Source organism: Panthera pardus, unplaced genomic scaffold, assembly GCF_024362965.1.
Source record: "Panthera pardus isolate Hobbes unplaced genomic scaffold, ASM2436296v1 HiC_scaffold_15, whole genome shotgun sequence".
Taxonomy (NCBI): Eukaryota; Metazoa; Chordata; class Mammalia; order Carnivora; family Felidae; genus Panthera; species Panthera pardus.
The window spans coordinates 13,402,560-13,424,603 of NW_026526710.1; the positions used below are offsets into that span (position 1 = coordinate 13,402,560).

A 22,044-nucleotide genomic window follows, 5' to 3' on the forward strand; every position below is an offset into this window, starting at 1 on the left:
GGGCAGATGCAGAGGGAATGCCATCCGAACTGGCATGTCCGCCCACCGTGACCCTGCCCAGAACTCACCCTGTTCCCGGTCTTTGCCTGTGCTGTGCTGCCTCCCCCACGACAGCACCTACCCCCTTTGGCTGACTCCCACTGGGTGCGACCTCCTTCCAGGAGCCCTCTCTGACCCCGGCCCCCTGTGTGTGACCCCACGATGCACCACGTCTGTCTCAATCACCATTTTCCTGTGCTGTTAGCAGAGAGTAGGACAGTGTGGAAGCAAATAGTCCTGAATGGGATCCTAGCTTGGGGCCTGATTTGCTGTGTGACCTTGGGCAGGTCCTTGCCCTCTCTGGGCCTTGCTTTTCAGTGTGTCAAATTAGGGAGCTGGACTTGGTGATCTCCAAGGGTCTGTCTTCCTTGGCCATCTAGGATAGGGATGACAAACCCTCTGATTATTTGTAGCCACCATAGGGTTTTTGAAAAGTTGCAGTATTTGGAAACATTTGAAAACAGGGAGATTTGCATAATAACCTGGATTTTTAATGTCTCTTGGGGGAAAAAAAAAAAAAAATCAGAGGATCTGGCAACATAGGCCTGGGTTCCTGAACTGCAGCTGTTGGTTGGAACTGAACTGCTCTCGTCTCTTTGAAGATCTCTGCCTCCTGTTCCCCACAGTTCCCACCCCCTCCCCGTTGGCTCCGTCCCACAGCTCAGGAGTGGTTGCCACTCATCACTGTGCTTACGCTGCTGCTCTTTTTTCTTTCTTGTTCTGTGTTTATCTTCAGACAAGGTAGTACACTCATGTGGTCCAGTATACAAGAGGAACGAGGGGCGTGTATACAGACAAAAGTCCCCATCTCGCTCCTGTCATACGGCCGCCCACTCCCCTTCTCAGAGGCAGCCAGCGTCGTCCTGTGTGTCCTTCCAGACGTTCTCTGCACAACCCAGCACACCTGGGACATAGCCACACATCCTCCCAGTGGGCCCTGTGGGTCAGCATCTAAAGAGCTTCTTCCTTCTTCGGCCCTTTAGTTTTCCAGAGCAAGGGCGAACTGTGTTTCATTTGGCCAGTCCTCTATATACACTGGACCTGCCCGTTGCCATTACAAGCAGTGCAGCGATCAGCAACCACATGTATGTGTCACAAAGGTGTGAGCAAAACTGCAGGATAGGTTTCTCGAGGGTCCAAGGTATTTGTACTTGTAATTTTGAACTATGTGGTCTGATTAACATATTCAGACGACTGTGTGTGAGACAGCCTGTCTGCCCACACCCTCGCCCATCACGGCACAGTCTCAAAACTTCTAGGCTCTGCTCACCTCATCAGAGAAAAATAGGATCCCAGCGCAGTTTTAGATTAACATGTAACATGAATGAGGATGAATATCTTCTCATGTCTGGGCCATCTGTTTTCTCTTTGAACTGATTCATCTCCTTGGTCCATCTTTTTCAGTTGGGTAGGTTTTGTCCTTATTGAATTACAGGAGCTCTTTGCATATAACGGAATTAGACCTCGGTCTGTCATTTGAATTGCATATGGTTTCCCCGATTTATCATTTGTCTTTGATTCTGCCATGAAGACATTTTCTTTGTGAAGTGAAATCTGTATTTCCTTTTATGGCCCCTGGATTTTGTGTCATACTTAGAATATCCTTCCTCATGCTGAGATCAGGGTTTCCTCTAGTTCTCTTATGGTTTAATTTTTTAAATACATGGTATAAAGCGGGAGGTATGGATCTAAGCATATTCATCAGTGCAATGCTATGGTAATTATTATAGTTATAATACATTAAGAATTTTAATGTTTTTGAAATATGATTCACATACCATAAAACCCACCCATCTGAAGCATACAACTCCTGTTTTTTTAGCATATTTACAGAATCTTGCACCCATCAGCACAGCAAATTTTAGAACATTTTTGTCACCTCAAGAAGAAACCCCTACCCCATTAGCAGTCACTCTCTGATCCCCTGCTCCCCTTCTTTGCAGAGTCCCCTATTCTGGACTTTGATGAGAAGGGAATCCTACAGCACGTGGCCTTTTGTGACTGGCTTCTTTCCCTGAGCACCACCACGCTTTCAAGCTCATCCCTATAGGTTCATCCCTATTGTAGCACGTAGATGACCCCCTTTTCATATTTGGGGGGGCGGTTGCTGTTCCTGTTCATTCCCCAACCTCCCCCACACACAGAATTTCCTGGGCTATTTTTCTGTCTGAACTTATAGGAGCAACTTATCTAGGAGAGAGCAAAAAATCCTGTTGGGTGTTTTTTCCCCAGGATTACATGAAATTTATGTTTTAGGAAGAAATTATTTTTTTATGTTGATGCCCTCCAGGAACATGATAAAACCTTTGTTTGCTCAGATATTTTTTTTTTTTTTGTCCCTGGGAACGTTTTGATGTCTGCCTCATCTAGCTTTTTGCACATACGTTAAAAGTTGACTTCTGGATAGTTACCCGTTTTGGGCTACTCTTTTCTTCCTGAAACGGAAGTTATTTATATAAAGGCTATTAACTCCCGCCCCCTTACTGAATTCTGTTATTGTTTGTAACGGTTTTTCAATTTGGTTTCTTAGATTTTCCAGTTAGGCTATTAGATTGTGTGCAAATGATAATTTTACTTCCTACTTCGGAAGTTTTATACTTTGATTTGTCTTATTTAATAGTGTCTGCTGCTATCCCTGGAACAATGAAAAATAATATTCGTGATAATGGACACTCTTGCTTCATTCCTGACTTTAATGAGAAGCTTTGATTATGCAAAATGCTGGTGTGCAGGGGGCAGATGTTTAGCAGGTTAAGTAAGTGCCCCTGTGTTCCTGTTTTATTAAGAATTTTAAAAAATCAACAATGGAAGTTAAAGCTTAGCAAATGCCTTTTCAGTGTCCATGAAGATGACCATATGGGTTTTTTTGTCTTTTAATAGGAATAATGACAGGGATTCCTTACCATTGAACTACCCTTGCATTCCTGGTCAAATCCCACCTGGTCATGGTGAATATCTTAATATATTGCCAGACTGGCTTTGTTATTTCATGTAGGAGTTTTGCTTCAATTTCATTAGTGAGATTAGCCTTCAGGTTCTGGAATGCCTTTTGTTGGGTTTCGCTATCACTGTTCTGCTTGCCTCATAGAGAGAACGGAGGCTTTCGGCTTTCTCGATGCTTTGTGACAGCTTAAGTAGAAATGGATTATCTGGGGCACCTGGGTGGCTCAGTCAGTTGAGCGTGTGACTTTGGCTCAGGTCACGATCTTATGGTTCGTGAGTTTGAGCCCCACGTCAGGCTTTCCACTGTCAGTGCAGAACCCCCTTCAGATCCTCTGTCCCCCACTTTCTCGGCCCCTCCCCCACTCATGCTCTCTTTCAAAAATAAATAAAACACTGAAGAAGAAAAAAAAAGAAATGGATTATCTGTTCCTTAAAGATTCTTTGATCCTCTCTGAAACAGTCTGGGCCCGGGCCTTTCTTTGGAGTAGCTCTTTGATTCTTCTGTAATAACTGATCTGTTGTGACCATTCTGTTCCTTAAATGAGTTTGGTAAATTTTGTCTGTCTAGAAAAGTATTCATTTTACCCACTTGTCCAATTTACTTGTATGAGACTGAACAAATTAATTTACAGTTCTTTTATTTATTTTTATTTATTTTGAGAGGGGGAGAGGCAGAGAGAGAGCGAGAATTCCAGGCAGGCTCCACACCCCTAGTGCAGAGTCCCATGTGGGGCTCGAACCCACGAACCATGAGATCATGACCTGAGCTGAAGTCGGACGCTCAACCCACTAAGCCACCCAGGAGCCCCTGTAATTCTTTTAAAGGATGATTTCATTCTTATTTCTTGTCTATATTGTGCATCCCTCCCCCATCCCCCTGCCCAAACCCCATTTTTCTTGATTAGGTTAGCTGGCTAAAAGCTTACCTCTCTCCCTTCCCCAAAGATCCATCTTTAGTATTTAGTTATTAGTAATTACCCTTTTCTCACTTCATGCATTTCTCACTTACGCATTTATTTTTATTAAATTATTCCTACTTTCCTTGTTTTATAAAAAATTTCTTAAGTTAGAAGCATAACTCTTTATACTGATAAACAAGGAAAAAAAGGAAAAAGTAAGGCTACAAATTCTCTGAGCACTGCTTTAGTGATATCTGATAGGTCCTAAGAGGAGGTATTTTGTTTTTAAAACCTCTTGTGATTTTGGTTTCTTCTTTGACCTAAGGCTCATCTGGGTTCCACCTATCTACCCAGGTGGTAGGTGCTTTTGTATTTCATTATTTCTGGTTATAATACATTATGATTCAGAGAATGTTGCTCGAGATTTCTACTTTTTTTGGACTTGAATAAATTTTTCTTTGTGACGTCATCTGTAGTCATTTGTTTGTGACTTTTCTTTTTAAATGGGACTTGAAAAGAAGATGTGAGGGGCGCCTGGGTGGCTTAGTCAGTTAAACATCTGACTCTTGGTTTTGGCTCAGGTCACGATCTTACAGTTTGTGAGTTCAAGCCCCATGTCAGGCTCTACACTGACAGCACAGAGCCTGCCTGGGATTCTCTCTCTGCCCCTCCCCTTGCGCTCACTCGCGCTCTCAAAATAAACATTAAAAAGAAAGAAGATGTGGCTGTTTCCAGGATTCAGAGTTTGGCGTATGCCAATTATGTCTTCCCATTAACTATGTCGCTTATGTCTTCCATGTCCTTACTTACCCGTCATGGATGGAGAACTGAATTAGATGCCTACCGCTAATGTGTTCCAGTGTGTTTCTTCTCGTAGCTCCTAATGCTTGGCCTTATGTATGGTGATGCCATGTCATTTAACACAGAGATCTCAATACCTTAAATCTTCACAGTGAATTGCATCCTTCTTTGCCATATTTAATACTTTTTGGCACGAGTTCAATTTTGTCTACTAAGATGGTAACCTCTGCTTTTTTACTTCACGGTTTTTCTTGAAACTTTACCAATCCTTTCATTTCAACCTTTCTGAATCACTTGGTTTAGATGTGACTCATAGACCATAGAGTTGAATTAAGCTTTGTGATCCAATCTGAATGGCTTTTTAAATTTTTTTGAGAGTTTTAGCCCATTTACGTTTATTGATATGACAGGTGTCTGGTCTATTTTGTGCTTTATTTTAATTGCTTTGAAAAGTCTACGTCTATGTGATCTGTGCTGCTTTGCATACCTACTAATCATAAAGAAGGTTGATTTTGTTCTAGTGCTGTAACTTTAAATAATACCCTAATCCTCTATTTCTTTGGAACAGTATCTATTACTATCCTTAAAATGAGCAAACTGATGAAATCAATGTATTTCCTTTTTGTCTCTACATTTTCTTAGAGTTCCTTTCTTTGTATTAAGCCTCCATTACCTGACATCAGTTTTAAATGATATCTTTTGGGGCTCCTGGCTGGCTCAGTTGATAGAGCATGCAACTCTTGATTTCAGGGTTGTGAGTTCAAGCCCCACAGTGGGTGTAGAGATTACTAAAAAAAGGGGAGGGGGGCATGCCTGGGTGGCTCAGTCAGTTAAGCGTCCAACTCTTTTTTAATGTTTGTTTTTGAGAGAGAGAGAGAACGCGCACAAATGGGGGAGGGACAGAGAGAGAGAGAGGGGGGGACACAGAATCTGAAGCAGGCTCCAAGCTGTCAGCACAGAGCCTGACACAGGGCTTGAACTCACAAACTGTGAGATCATGACCTGAGCCAAAGTCAGACACTTAACCAACAGAGTCACCCAGGTGCCCTTAGGCGTCCAACTCTTGATGTCAGCTCAAGTCATGATCTCGCAGCTTGTGACTTCGAGCCCCGCATTGGGCTGTGCACTGATGGTGGGGAGTCTGCTTGGGAATCTCCCTCTCCCATTCTCTCTGCCCCTCCCCCTCCTCACACTTTCTCTCCCCCTCTCAAAAATAAACATTAAAACAAAACAACTTTAAAACAACTTTTTAAAAAGGATATCTTTTGGGGCACCTGGGTGGCTCAGTCAGTTAAGCATCTGACTTCGGCTCAGGTCATGATCTCACAGTTCATGGGTTCTCGCCCCGTGTTGGGCTCTGTGCTGACAGCTCAGATCCTGGAGCCTGCTTCGGATTCTAGGTCTCCCTCTCTCTGCCCCTACCCTGCTCATGCTCTCTCAAAAATAAACATTAAAAAAAGAAAGGAGATCTTTTATTCCCAATTATTAAATATGGGGATATCTGTGCGCTTCTACTGCCATCCCTCCTTTCCCTCCCCGCTTTGTTATTAGCGGTACCATTACTCTATCCCAGGGCTCGTAATGGTGGTTACATCACTACGCCCAGTTATTTTCAGTCTGTCTCCGAGAGAAATAGGGCCAGTGCTCACCACCAGTTCCTGTGCCTCAGTTTCCCATCATCCAAAGTTGGTCCACTTGTATATGGCTTAAGGCCTCACGTGAACAGCACTTCGAGAGTTCCCAAGTTCAGAAAGGTCTATCTGTCGACTTTCTGCTTGAGTGAATGAAAAATAATCCCTGGGTCACTTTGTTTCCTTGAGGGTCTTTGCAGACCATATTCTGTTCTCCTCTAATGTTGAATGTTGCCATGGAGAAGTTGAAGGCTGATTTTTCTTTCTTCGTATTTTACTTTGATCTTTCCATATCTTTCATGTTATTACTTTACTAGCATATGTCTTGGGGTTGACTGTTCAGGGTATCTTTTTCCCAGAACACAGTACCCGTGCCCTTTTGACAGGCAGATCCAAGGCTTGTATTATTTCAGTTTCCTTCTTTGGGGGCTCTAGTTAAGCACAGATTGGCGGTCTTTTGCCTTTCATTTTACTTTTTTTGTGTGTGCCTTGTTTTCCTTATGCACGCCATTTTCCCCTTTTGCTTTTACAGTAAGTTTTTTCTTCTACTCTTGTATATCTTCTTTGTGGTTTTGCTTTATGGAAACCATTGTTTACTAAGTTCTCTCCTTCACGATGAAATATTTAACTATAATCTTCATCTCTTCTGTGGCTACATTTTTCTGATGGGAAGTAGTGGTTTGTTTTGTTTTTTGCCAGCTTTTACTTACGCTTTGCTTTTCCTTTCGATTAAGTACTGTGGTGGTTCAATTTTGATTACTTGCCACTGGAGGAGGCTATTTCCGTCCAGTTGCCTCACAAACAGGTTCCTGCAAGTATGGCTTATTTGTGGGATTTCTTTTGTAGCCCTACCTTCTTTGCTCTTCAGAACCAAGTGGGTCTAGGGAAGGTCTATAACCAGCTGATGCATCCCTGGTTCCACTGCAGCAAAGAAGGGGTTTAGATTTTGTTAAGATTTGTACAGGGTGTATCTGTCACAGTTGGGAAGGATACACTACTGGCTGTTTCTGGAATCTACAGCCATGGCACCCACCCTCTCTCTGCTTCCTCCCTCAGCCCCACTTGATCTCTGTTGCTTTGGGGAGCCTGCCCACCTGTTGTTTAGGGGATTAGCTATCACCTAGTTTTGCCAGAAATGGAACTTGCATTTTTGCTTCATGTTGTTTTGGGGTTATTTGTAGGAAGAGAAGTTATTATATCGACATCCTCAAAACTGAGGGTCTTCTGCTGGTGTTCTTTCGGAGATAGGAGTATAGAGAAATAACTCGCCTTATCAAAAACCGAATGATGACAGATAATTGTTGAGGGCGGGGAGGGCTTTGGTTTCAAGGAATAATGTTTTTTAATGCCTAGTCCCCTTCACTCCTTTATAGGACCTCCAGGGAGAACATGTTCTCTTTTGTTATATTAAGTACTTCACTGAATAGGTTGTCCATGGCACCCAATTCAGAAAGAGCAAGAATTTAAAATGAAAAATAACTCTCTTTCCCAGAGGAAACCAGTGTTAGCAGTTTCATAAATACCCTTCTGAAAAATACACACATGCAGGAGAAGCATTAAATACCTCTTATACCTCCTCCCCTTCTCAATCCCTTGCCTTCTTCCTTACCAGTATGTCCTGGCAGTTATTCACCACCTGACAGAAAGAATGCCTTCATTCTAACAGCTGCACGGTATTCCATTACATGGCTAAAGAATAACGTTTTAACCATCCCTCTCTGATAGACATTTAGGTTGTTTCTAGTCTCTTGCTATTGTGAACAGTGCTGTAATGAATCTTTGTACATGCACGTGTATCTGTGAAAAAACACACATTCTTCCATGGTGGACTTACTGGCTCAAAGAATGTGTGTTCTCACCCATGACTGCCCCTGTGCAGCTGGCTGGAGGCAGGGCGAGGCATGACGACCTGGACTCGTCCATCCTTCGGCTCCAAGACTTGTACTGGTCAGCGTGGAGGGCCACCAAGGACATCCTTCTTCTCTGGCTCACTCAGACCCTTTGACATCTTTGTACTTACTAGAAAAGATACTGACTCTGCCTGTAATTGAAAAGCACAGGGAAGAGGGAGGCAGGAAGGGAGATAAGCAAATTGAATTGGGTGCCCTGCTGCTGGTCAAGGCCTGGACAACTGGCAGAGTCGTCTCCTGCCCTTTCCTCCTCCTGGACATGACTTTGGGGCAGTCAGGCCCTAAGGCAGACCCTCTTGTGCCTGTGGCCCCTCAGACAGAACTGAGACAGGAAGGGCTCTCCCTGAGCTCTGTGACCAGACCGTGGGCTGTGCTGCATTTCTTACCACGGAAGAAAGGTCTCAACTGGGCCATGTGCAGTGTGACCTTGGACAAGTTGGTCAGCCTCGTAGGGCCAGTGTTCTCCCTTCTGTAAAGCAAGGCGTCCGGTCAGGTGGACCTGAGAAGCCATCCAGCTCTGACCACCTGTGACAATAAAACGTCAGAAGCCTGGTCAGGGGAAGACATGGCCCAGTCTGAGAGTCCCTCCCTCCGTTCCTGTAAACTGGGATCCGAGCAGCCTGACGACACAAGGCTGCACAAGGCACGGCAACCACATATACCCAGAACACGGCCGGCAAACCATTTACCTCTCTGGGACCTGAGGTCAGACAGACAGAGGAGTCAGGAGTGTGGGTGGCCCTCTGTCCAGGAGTCTGGGCAGCTGGCTCTTGTAGCCTATGCCGGGTGACTGGAGAAAGTGACCTGCAGACAAAGGAAAAAAGATGTGTATGTGTGTGTACGGTGGGCAGGGGGAGTCCATTTCCCCTCCTCTACCTCAGGCCTAAGATCTTGGGCTACTCCCAGCGGGCCAGAGTCTCTGGGTCCCAAACAGGACCTGCCCACACCTGGGACAGAAGCCTGTTTTTCTCAGCCGCTCAGGGCCTTCCCTGCTAATAAGTATTTGACTTTCTCATCATGGTGTTGATACATCAACTTTGAGTCACCGCCGCTCTAAGTTCAGGCTGGGCGGAGCGCCCCGGCGAGGCACCGTAGGGGCTTGGGGGGTGGCTCTCAGGGACCTGCCATCTGAGAAGGGAATGGCAGCCGCCCCAGGAGACTGATGTGAGCCACCGCTCTTGCTTCTTTATAGGTGAGAGCAGTGGACCCACCCTACCCTCCTTCCCATAAGCCCCTAGGGCACAGGCCTTGAGACCAAGATGGTCTGGGGGTCAAATCCTGGCTGTACCGTGAATGGGGCGTGTGTGTTCTTGGACAAGTGAGTGGCTGGCCCTTTGTGGGCCTGTTAACTCCACTGTGATGTGAAGATAAGAACAGGAGAGAACCCCCAGGGCCTGGCAGCAGGCTCCAACACTTTACCTGCCCCACCTCCCCCGGAGAGTGGGAGCCCCCTCCCTACACCCACAAAGGGACAAGAGGTTCCTGGCCCATCTCATCTTCACAGGAGGAAGGGCTCGCTGACCCAGGAGGAGCAGGGAGAGGCTCTTCTCCCCAGTTCCCACCCCTCATCCCCCCGCCCCAACCCTGACCCCAAAAGGCTAGAACCACAGCCCCATGACATTCCTGCCAGTGCACCTGCTTCCACTGGCACTAATAAAAGACGGAAGAAACAAAGCAATTTAAAATTCCAATAAAATTAAAAACAAACCTCTGGTAGCAGATTCAATTATGTAGCTGTTGCGGAGTGCAGCCTGGGGACAGAAGGAAGGTCCGGTGCCGCCCCCGCCCCGGGAACCATGCCTAGGAGAGAAGAGAGGCTCAGAGACGAAGGGCCACGAGCGAGCCCCCTTTTATGACTTGCCAAATAAAAACCAGCTCTCATAAACTAGGAAGGTAGGCAGCTTCCTCTGTCACAGCAGATCCAGCCACAGTCCACAGCAAAGCAACCCGAGGCTTGCTAAGACCAGAGGCAGACGAAGACCCGAATCACTGCCTTTCCACACTGCACAGAGGTCGTGGCCGGCCCAGTGACAGCGAGAAAAATAAGTTACAAGGACTAGAAAGAAGGAAAACTAACTGCACAGAAACCCCCAAAAGAAGTCAGTCAGCAAGACTGCGGATACAAGAGCGACGCACAGACGCAATCGTGTTCCCCTACGACAGGAGTTGGCAAACATTTTCTGCAACTTTGATATTTTCATCCCTGCAGGCCATCCAGTGTCTATGGTAACTTACCCACCGCCGTCACACTGTAGCAGGAAAACAGCCGCAGATTCACGGACATGAATCGGCGCGGCTGTGTTCCAATAAAACTTTATTTACAAAAACAGGCAGCAGGCCAGGCTTGGCCTGTATGCCACGGTTTGCTGGCTCCTAACGTTACACCAAATACAAAGAGCTAGAAATTACATTTTTTAAAAAAGATACTATTACCGATTTTTTTGGCAACTGCCTTACGCCGACGGTAACACCTACCATACGATTCACCCACTCGGACTGCAGTAGTGAATACTTTCCAGTGTAAATTCACAGGGTTGTGCAGCCGTCACCACTACTAAATTTCCAAATGTTTCCTCATCGCCCCAAACAGAAACCCCACACCCATCACCAGCCGGTCCCCATTGCCCGCAGCCACCTTCCAGCTGTAGGCAACCACGAAACTTCCTGACCTACTTTCGGTCTCTGCGTTGGTCTCTCTCGATGTCCCGTATAAATGGAATTGTACCCTGTGTGGCCTTTTGTGTCCAGCTGTTTTCACTCCCTGTGTGTTCTGGGTTCATCCATGGAGTATCAGGTGTCCGTGCCCGGCTCCCTGTCACCACCGAATAACATTCCGTTACGTGGCCGGGTCGTGATTCACCGCCGATCAGCCAACAGGGCTTTTGGGTGTTTCCACATCAGGGGCGATGGTGTGAAATGCCGCTCGGAATGTTCCCGTACAAGTTTTCATGGGGATGTAGGTTTTCATTTTTCTTTCATGTAAACCTACGAGTGGTATTGCTTGGGCACAGGACAGTTCTATGTTTAACTTTTCTTAATAATTAAAATTTTTTTTAATGTTTCTTTTTGATAGAGACTGAGTATGAGTGGGGGAGGGGTAGAGAAAGAGGGAGACACAGAACCTGAAGCAGGCTCCAGGCTCTGGGCTGTCAGGACAGAGCCCGACACGGGGGTCAGACTCCAGAACCGCGGGATCATGACCTGAGCCGAGGTGGGACGCTTAACCGACTGAGCCACCCGGGCGCTCCTTAAAGTTTATTTATGTATTTTGAGAGAGAGAGAGAGAGAGAAAGCATGCCTGCGTGGGGGAGGGGCAGAGAGAGGGAGAGAGAGAATCCCAAGCAGGCTCCAAGCCTAGCTTGGAGCCAGACACGGAACCGTGGGATCGTGGCCTGAGCTAAAAAAGAGTCGGGCGCTTAACTGAGCCAGCTGCCCAGGCGCCCCTCTGTGTTTAGCTTCCTGAGGAAGTGCCTGAACGGTTTCCTGAGTGGTTGTGCTCTCTTCCATGCCCGGTTTCTCCACATCTTCACCCAAACCTGCCACCCAGCTTTCGGATTCCAGCTGTCCTGCTGGGCACAGAGTGCTTGCTCACTGTGGTTTTGATCTGTAGGTGGTGTTCTGATTACCAGGTCAGCCTCTTTATTTGTTACAGGTCCATTCAGATTCTCTGTTTCTTCTTAAGTCAGATGGGTAGTCTGCATCTTTCTGGGAACTGTCCACTTTATCCAAGTTATGGTACTATTACAATTTATTAAGGAACTAAAATAAATTGGTAAAAGAGGTAAATGACCTTTGTGGAGAAAAATTTATATTGTGATTTCTCTTTAAAATGTTTTTATTTTTGAGAGAGCACAAGCACGGGAGGGGCAGACAGAGAGGGAGACAGAGGATCCAAAGCAGACTCTACACTGACAGCAGTTAGCCCAACGTGGGGCTCAAACTCATGAACCACCAGATCATGACCTGAGCCAAAGTCGGACGCTTAACCGACTGTGCCACCCAGGTGCCCCAATCCAGTGATATTTTTTAAAGACCTAAATAAACGTGGATGTAGATTATGCACACGGACAGAGTTTGGTATGGAAAAAAGTCAACCCAGTCCTTAAATCCTGACCGTGTGTGTGTTGGGGAAGGGGGGGTGTATAATTTGAAAAGTTGATTTTGTCAGCAAAGTCACCTGTGCCTTGCCCATTCTTGGCCTTTTGTTCTTATCAAAGTAGTATTAGGACAGGGGACCGGGCTAGTGCCTCCCTGGCTTTACGGCTGAGGTGGTGGGAGCAGCACAGGGACAGAGGGAACCAGGGCAGGAAGGAGAACATCTAGAAATGGGTCAGTGTGCATGTGAGCTCCATCCGGGACAAAGCAGGCCTTGCAGGTCCCTGGGGACAGACAGGCAGTGCGGGAATGAAAGACGTCGGAGCCCTACCTCACACCACACAGCAAGAAGAGTTCCAGACAGACTTAAAAACCTGGCGCCAGGGAATGCAAAACCTTATCCCTCTTTGAAGAAAATGGAGAGTATCCACCAGGAAGGATTTGCAAATGGAGAGGGAGAATAAAGCACAAATAAAGGAAACACATTGGACCGCATTAAAATTAAAAACTGCAGCTCGGCAAAATACACCATAAAAAAAAGTCAAGGCTAGCCAAAAATAGAGAGAGGGTGTCTGCAGCACTTATAAGGGACCAGTATCCAGAGTAGAGAGAGCCAGGGACGAGGCTGCAGAGAGAGACAGCGATGGGGAGGGGCAGGGTGAGTGGGGAGGGAAGGGTAGATGAGTCAGACCCACGCTGTCCTGGATGGAGACAGACAGAGGTGTGTGTGTGTGGCCAGAAGGAGGAGAGAAGAGGCAGCAGTCCTAAAGGGCACTGGGCAGGCAGGCAGGCCAACAAAGCCGCAGGCGGGTCGGGAAAACAGCAAAGCCAGGGTCTGGGTACCGGGAGACCGTGAGAAGTAAGCTCTCAGAAGCCAGTCAGGGAGCAGCAAAGGGAAAGAGACGACGAGAGGCAGGAAGGTCCGGCTGGGGAAGCATTAAAGCCCACGTCGGCCACTCCAGGGCGTGGATACCAGGGCGTGGAAGGTGTGTGCCTGTGAGCACCTGCTGGTCTTTGTGAACAGGATGTCCCTGAATATCTGGGCACAAGTGGCTCCACGTGTGTGCCCTAAGCGCGCGCGTATGTGTGTGAGAACCTGCGTGCATATGCACACACGTGGTTAGAGAATGAGAGGCTCCTTTGTGCAGCGCCCAGTGATAACCACCACCCTGCACTGCCTAGTCTGGCCTAGAAAGAGCTGGAAGCCAGGTGGCCAGCCTTTTCTGAGCATCCACTATGTACCAAGATTTCTCATTTAATCTTCCTTCACTCTGTTCTCATAGGACAAATGGAGGCCAGGGAGCCGCGGGGTCACCACCGTGAGGTCACCCAGCTAGTAATGGGGGCACCGGGATTCGCACCCCGGTCAGCGGGCTGGGGGGAGGTCAGGGTTGTTGGCTGCCACCCCTGTCCCTCCCCACATCCCTCCCAGCGGAGGCCAGAGAACAGCTGCATCTGCCCCGGCCCAGCCGCCCTCCCCACGCACCCCCCTCCTTCCTGGGCGGCCTCATTAGGGATTCTGCCGGTGCCACCAGCTAATTAGTGTCACGTTAATTGAGCATTCAGGAGGCTGCCACCTCCAAGGGCAGAGTGTCGGCAGCAAAGGGGAATGCAGATGCAGACTGCTCCTCCCTGTGGGCTCGGGCCAGGCCCTGTGCCCAGGGACCCCTTGCGCCCCGGAGCAGCCCGGGACACCCCTCCCCCCATTTCAACAACGTAATGCCCGCCGTGACTTCCTGAGCCCGAAGGCAAGAGGCAACAGGCAAAATCTGCAACCGCAGGAGAAAAGAGGGGACGTTTGCTGAACGCCTACTGTGAGCCTGGCATACCTTTAGCCCTCCCTCTCCTCCTACGGGAGAGCTGCAGTTACCTCCATTTCAGTCACGAACTCCAGGGTCCGCCAAGGGGACGGCTTCTGCAGGAGTGTGTCCAGTGGACCAGCAGGAGCCTGCGTTCAGCTGGACAGCACCTGGAGGGGCCAGGATGTAGCCACGGAAGGTGCCTGGAGTCCCACAGAGAAGCCTAGAGCATGGGGGCAGGAATTCCGCGCTGGCATCTCACCCCTCACCCACCCCCACACCCTCCTCCACCTGCCCCTTGGTGAGCAGGTACCGCACACCTTACAGGGCAGAGTATCACACGGACTTCAGCCTCCTGTGATCTGTCCACCCCTTCGTCCCCTTAAAGATGAGAAACGGGGTCACGTTAAGTGACCTGTCCAAGGTCACCCGGAGCAAGCGGTCACACCGCGCATCTGTCCGCCACGGCCTGACTCCTGCCAGAGTCCGAGCTGTGCACCTGTGCCCTGTGTGGTCTCTCCAGCAGAGCCCTCACCCCTCCACCCCTGCTTCTCCCCCTCCCGATGCAGTGCCGCCGAGTCCCGCTCTCCCGTCTCCCTGTAGCAACATTAAATCCCACTCAAAGGGCCGCTTTTAATTGGCTTAATATACTCGTTAATAACCACGTCTTTTTAACGCACCTGTAAAAGGCCCATAACATTAACGTAAGGGCAGTGACGGCTCATCCGCACTTCCAGCCAGCCTTTTAAATTTCCTTTAATGGGGCCACGGGGCAGGGGCAGCCCAGCTCACAGGGTGGGTGCCTTTGTTTCCATGCACGGGAGTTGGGTGCTGTCTGCCTGCTGCCCCTCAGCCTCTCGGAGTCCTCAGAACAGAGAATTCTCTGGACTCGGCAGCACTTGCCAAGCACCTGCCGTGGTTCCACACATTTTTTTTTTTCAGGCATCAGGGTGGTGAGAAAGTGCAGGGCTTGGCCTCAGTACCTAGCCCTGGAGACAAGTCAACAGGCAGTTACAGCTTGGGGAGCCCGTTGTGGGGGTGGGGGGCATGTCCCGGCTGAGACCGGGAGCACCGGAGCCAGCTACCCAGGGCGGGTATAAGCAACCTTTCGTACTTCATTCTCCCAGCACGAAATCCAAGCATCCTCTGTGCTCCAGGCACTGTTGGGACAATTGCACCCAACCCCAGGCTGACCACTCTCAATCAGGAACCGGGGAGGACCCAGAGGTGTCTCAGGGCACGGGAGACAGACGGACGCAGACTGAGTTGGGTGTGTGCGGGAGGGGAGCACAGGGAGGCCTCGTTCCAGCCAGGCTCTAAAGGACCAGTGGGAATTTGGTTACGGAGGGAAAGCGTGTCGGGTGTGCGAGAATCATCCCAAGCCACGGCGTCTGTGGTGCCCAGGGGACACATGGCCAGGGCTCAGATCCTGGCTCACGGATCCTTTCTATGTGAGCAGAGCTCTCAAAGTGACGGTCCTTGGGCCATTTCCCACCCGCCAGGTGTATGATTTGCCCCACTCAGTGACGGAGCCTGATTTCAAGGGTGAACGCCCCCGGGCAGGGCACGGACTCCCTGTGCACCTCACCTCAGTCCCTGCCCCGCCTGGGCCTTCGGCTCATTCCCGGCCCATCTGTCCTTCAGTCCTCAGCAAAAATCCCCGCTTGACACCCTGTTCCTTGAATGTCTCACCTCTTCTGAAACCCAGGGCTGCCTCCCAGGCTGCCGCGAGGACTTCAGGAGGGCGGGGCTGTAAGGATTTGGCACAATGCCTGGCCTGGGGCCACACTCAAGGGAGGGTGGTGGTCGGCTGGTGAGAGGAGGCCCGGGGGCCACCATGTGTGTGTCCAGGGGCCTGTGGGGAAGGAGGGTTGCAGAGAGAGGTCAGGGTCAGATGGCCGGGGCCTCGAATACCATCCTGAGCAGTTCAGATTTCACAAACACTGGGGCCCACTGGAGGGTTTTACAGAGACCCCCCCCCTGGGGACTTGGAGACAGTGGAGGGAGCTCCAGTGAGTTCATCACCACCAGCAACTACAGCACCGAGGACAGGACCCTTTATGGTCCTCACAACAATCCTCCAAGGACAGCAATAGCAGCAGCGTCCCCATTTTACGAGAAAACGGAGGTTCCCAGAGGGGTCGTGGCCTGCCCGAAGCCACACGGTGCGTGTGTGGCACAGCCGGGATCTGAATCCAGATCTCTGGGACTCGGCCCCCATCCGCCCCCCTGCACCATGATGCCTTTTCAAAAGGCTGCCAGCCGTCCTCCATGCTCTGCCTGGGAGCAGAGGCAGCCGGACAGTGACGGGCGCCCAGGCGGGCAGACAGGGAGGGCCTCGGGCCGCTCAAGGCCGAGGGAAGAGGAGGAGGGTTTGAAGCAGGCTGTGTGACGCAAACGTCAAGGGCAGGAGGGCCCTGGGAGAAAGGAGAGCTGTGCGCCTGTCCCCCACCCTAAAGCAACGCAAGGTCACGGCCAGCCACTGGCAACGACAGAAAAGCACAGAGAAGAAACGAAACGCCCCCTCACCAGGCAGGGCCATGCTGGCATCTGCGGCTCTTTTCTTCTTCAGTCTTGATTTGACCCCCCAACCCTTCAACGGGGAAGGAGAGAGACGGAGGGCTCTTGAGTACAGCCCCTCTGTCACCTCCTCTTTCCACATACCTGGACTCTATACCTTTGCCCACTTCGTCAGAGCCTTCTAGAACCCAAGTTTCAATGCCCAGCAAAGCACATTGCTGCTGAGAACCTGCTGGGTGCTCTGTCTCGTGGGGACAGGCTGCTCCCAGGACTTCCTCCTGATGCCCCTTTTCCTGCCCTATTTTCCACCCAGTAGCTCAAGGGGTCCCATCAAAACTCAAGGTAGGTCACGTTCTTCCTCTGGTCCCCATCAAAACTCAAGGTAGGTCACGTTCTTCCTCTGGTCCCCACCCTCCAACGTGGACCAGGAGCCCAGGTCCTCAAGCATGCCACCCTTCTACAGGCCTTCCCTGCTGGCTCTGCTTCCCCAGACACACCTCATCCACGCCCCTCGGCCTTGGCGCCTGCTGTCCCCCTGCGGACACTGCTCTTCGTCAGACAGCCTCACGGCCCACTCGCTCACCTTCCCGCCCTCTCTCCAAGGCCGTATCATCAGAGACGCCTTCTTCACCGATCGCCGAGTCCACACTGAACACCCCTCCACCAGGTCTGCCCCGTCCCCTGTGCCCTGCTGTTTCTGTTACTGTGCTTGCACAACAAATTACCCCAAAAGTCAGTGGCCTCCGACAGCCGTGTGGTACGCTCAGGGGTACGGACAGGGCACAGGCTGGGGGCTGGAACCTTCTGAAGGCTTTTGCTTCCTCATGTATCAGGTGGTTGATGCTGGCGGTCGGGAAAACACCCACACGTGGCCTCTCCACGTGACCTGGACTTCCGAGAGCACAGTGCCTGGGTTCCAGGGGTGGACGCCCCAAGGCACCGACACAGAGCCACCTCGGGCTCCAGGCGAAGCCACGCCACAATGACCCAGCCACACAACATCGTGTCTGCCGCACTCTGCTCAGTAGAATGGAGTTGCCCAGTTACTTCCTGTTCGAGTGAAGGAAGAGAGGCCTCCGCGATTTGTGGGAGGAGTCGGAGAATTCGTGGACGTGTTCTAAAACTACCACACCCACTCTATCCTTGTTTCCGGGCCTGGTTGCTGCCTGACTCGACGTATAGGATTGTCGCCCCATGAGACTGTCGGCTCCATGAGGGCAGGGACTCTGCCTGGGCTTTGGTTACTGCTGCTTTTCCCAGGCCCTGCATAGTGCCTGCATAGACGAGGGCCCAGGAAGCATCTGGTGGATGCGGGGCTGAGGAGAGGCTTCTGAGAGGCAGCTCTCCACGAGGCTGTCCGCTTGGCTTAGTTCCTTCCAAGTGTCATGACTGGCAGTGAACAGGGGCCCCCAGGCTGGACGGGTCCGTCTGGGCACAGCGTCATCATTCACTGAGACGTTCCTGAGCACCTACTATGTGTCCTGTAGACACCGGGGACTCCGCAGTGAGCAAGCCAGCTCAGGGAGCCCGAGTCTGGTGGGGGAGAAGGACAAGTCCCCGGCACGTGGTGACCAAGCCCAGGCACTGATAGAGCCCAGCTGGGGGGACCCGAGAAGGCAGGGAGGGAGTAGCACTGAAGAGAGGCCCTGGGATCCCCCAACAGGCCCCTTCCCCTGCCACCCGTTAACCCTGTGAGCGCTCTTCCCACGTCCCCCATCCTCACCACTGCTTAGAAGCCCGCCAGAGAAGCCGGCTCGGCTGGTGCCGTCTGTGAGGCCTTTTTTGTGTCATCACAGTGGCCACACGGGGCTGTGCAAGAGCACTGAACTGGTGGCTGGGCCCCCCTCCAGGAACCCTGGTGGGAAAAGCTGGGTGTGAGGCACCCAGGGTGGCTCAGGAGAAAGCCCTTCAGGAACAAGGAACAAGGCACAAGGCAGGGGCTGCGGCAGCCACGGCCTCAGCACAACTGGGCCAGGTTTGGGACCAGGGACTCTGGTGACCTGCAGGGGCACACCCATGCCCCCACCCAAAGACACTCCCATTCAAGACACCGGAGAGCCCTGAGCACATGCCGGGCGAGACCCGCTCAGGGCCGTGGGCTGGCAGGCCCTAGCAGCCAGCCAAGGGCAGGGGTGAGAGCTGCCGGGCCTGTGACCTCTAACGGCTCACCTCCTGCCTCTCGGAGCCTCCGGGCTGACTCCGGGGTCCCTCCTTTGGATTATTCCCACCCTCCCCGCCCCCCCCCCCCCAGTTCTATGGAAGAGGGAGAGCCTCTCGAGTGTCCTGGCTTCACGGGGGCCTGCCTCGTGAGGCGAGCGTTATGAAGACTTGGAAGGAAGACACGCCGGGTCTAGTCTCAGCACCGCCCCTTGCCCGTGGCGTGGTCTTAGGAAGCTCTGAGGTCATACCCTCATCTGTAGAACAGGGGCCTCTGCTAGTTATCTATTGCTGTGTTGCTGGTGACTTCAGAACTTAGCAGCTTGAGACCTGGACAGACGTGTGTTCTCGCTCATGGTCTGTGATCAGGGATTCAGGAGAGGCTTAACTGGGTAGTTCTGCTCTGTGTCTTCCATGAAGCTGCAATCAGGATGCTGGCTGGGACCGTACTCATCCGAAGGCTCGACCGGGGCTGCCTCGCATGGCTGTGGGTGGGAGACCCCCGTTCATCTCCCCCGTGGGCCGCTTCCCCCGCAGCAAGCGATCCGGGTGAGTGAGGAGGAAGCCACAGCGCCTCCGTGATCTGGCCCTGGCTGGGTCCACAGGACCTCACGGGTCTCAGCCCCACTTGGGGGCGGGGGGGGGGGGGGGCAGCACACGGGCATGAGTACCAAGAGGTGACAGTGATGCAGAGGGGTGTGGCACATCTTGGTGGCTGTCTGCTGAATGCTTTGACTCGTCTGCTGCCTCATCTGTAAAGTGGGGACCACCGCTCACTTCTGAGTGGTCAGGTGCGCCAAATGAGACGTCAAGAAAAGCCGTAGGCCCAGAGTCTAGCGCACGCTCTGTGCTCACCAGAGGGCAGGCTCCATCCACTCCCCCAAGTGCTGCAGGGACCAGCCCACCCTCCTGGAGCCCTGATGGCCAGCAGGGGGGCAGATGGGCTCCTCATTTCAGTGAATGGGAACCAGTAACAGGCAGTACTTATTCCCAACCCCCCGCCCCCCGCCCCGCTCTCTTCTTCTTCTTAAAGGTTTTAAACACCTAATTTATTCCATCCATTAGATAGATTTTGTAGATTTAATCATTTTCACAGTTGGTGGCTCATTGGATACTCAAGATAAACTCCAAATGAAAGTATAATGGTGAGGACAAATGAGTTTTCACACCACAATGGCAGAAACCTGCTTGGGAAGAGGGTTTAAGAGGAACAAAAATACATACAGATATAATTTTTTTTCCCCGGCAGCCGCTTTTGCTGACTATAGTAGGTTACCACAGTTAATTTCACCAGTTTTGTTCATCTGTAAAATTGCATAAAAGTGACATTTTTGTGCTCATTATAGCAACTGCTGATTTATGGCTGGTAAATGAAGAGCTGGTCCCTTTTTTGCGGGACTCTCCGAGCGGCGCTAAGTGCCCATGAAATTGCTTGTATAATGTAGTTTAAATCCAATCTCAGAGAAAGATTCCCCCGTTGGCCAAAGTGACATTTCCATTCTCCACACCGAGTTTATTTTAGGCCACTTAGGGAGGGGGCTGCCCCAGGCAGGGTCAGGATGGGGGCCTGTGGCCAGCCAGGGGTCAGCCCCACCTGCCCGGCCCCGAATTAGGCCCGAGGGATGAAGGGGCACTCCCCTAGTCTCCTTGGCATGCTGAGTGCCGCCTGCCTCTTCCCTGCCTGCTGCCCTGCCCAGGTCAGACCACATTCCTGCACCTTAGGGCAGAAGGGAATGACCTTTGCAACACGCATGTGTGCCCCACCCCTCCCCTGCCCTGCCCTGCGGCGAGGAGGCCCCTTTGCACTGGCCCCCTGCCCTCCCAGGCCACCTGTCTCTCCTCTTCCACGCGCCTGATCCGGGCTTCTGCTCTCTTTCCACATTATTTACAGTTCCTCACTCAGGACATGCTTCCTCACCTCTGGACCTCTGCCTGTGCTGTTTCTTCTGCCTGAAATATGTTGCTCTCCCCTCTCCTCACCCCTTTTGACATCGCCTTCACTGGGATGCCCTTTCTTCCAGAAAGCTGTCTCGCTTTCCAGAGCCCCGCTGGGTGAGGCCCCCGCCCCATCCCAAATGCCTTAGCCTTCCCATCACAGCACGTGTCTTGCTCCGACCGACCGGCTGTGAGCCCAACAAGGGGCTCAGGGGCGAGGCTCTGGATGGATGGGATGTGGGGCGAGACCTTCAAGGGATGGGCAGGTGGGGTCTGCACTCCACCCCAGCCACAGTGCCAGGACCCCCCGGGCTGGTCAGAAGGAAGGGCAGCCCGAGCCCCTGCCCCTCCGCCCCCAGGGAGGCCCGCATCCCAAACAGATGGGGAGGGCGTCAACACCCCCACTCGGAGAGCACCCGATGCTGCCCACACTCCACCATGCACAACTCATGAAAGTTCGCAGCCACCCTGGGAGGCAGCGTTCATGGCAGTATCACCTCCCATTTTACAGATGAGGAAACTGAGGCGCCCCATTCTCAAGTTCCCCCTGGGAGTCACCGGTGGGCCCCAAGGGAGTCATGGGACAGGAGAAAGGCAGTGTGCTGCGGAGACCTTGTAGGGAGGGGCCCCTCGCCCCAGGGCCTAGACAGGTGACCATCTCCCAACTCCGACTGTGTGTCTCACCCCCTTTGGCAGCCATCACTCCAGGCCACCCTGCACAACTGACACAATCATGATCCCCGGTTCACAGGTGGGGAGGCTCGGTCAGGCAAGCCACAAAGCCCCACAACCAGGCAGGACTCCACTCAGGCCAGCCAGCTCTAAAATCCGGAGACCTCCCATCTGTCTCCCACAGCCCGCCCCCGCCCCACCCTCCTTTCCCCACCTGGGGAGGGTCCTGGGCAGCACTGAGGAATGTCTCAGGCCCCGGGGAGGGGCTCTGGATGGAAGAGGGGGGTCTGCCCACCAGCAGCCCACCTCCCCCAGGACGCTGGCCGGTAGGATGGTCAGCCTGTCACACAAAGTGCAGCCTCCGGCCCCACAATGACAGCGTGCAGAAGAGGCAGTGGTTACCACCCTGGCCTTGTAGGTGACAGGCAGACTTGGGGATGGGACGGGCAGCCACTGTGGCTAAAACCCCTCCTCCCCTGCCTGCTGATCAAGGCAGGTCATGTGAGCAACCGACGAAAGCCAACGGAGCATCTCCTGTCTGTCTCCGGCCTTGTGCTGGGCTCTGTTCACATAGCAACACATTTAACTATCCCATAGAGGTCAGCAGGTGGCCATCATCCCATTTTACATCCCATTTTACATC

General features: G+C 51.7%; 1 protein-coding gene across 1 annotated transcript in view; it reads left to right on the top strand.

Annotated features, from left to right (window-relative positions):
* Positions 1-22,044, top strand: part of FAM222A (family with sequence similarity 222 member A) — a 54,769-nt gene that overhangs the window by 29,397 nt on the left and 3,328 nt on the right.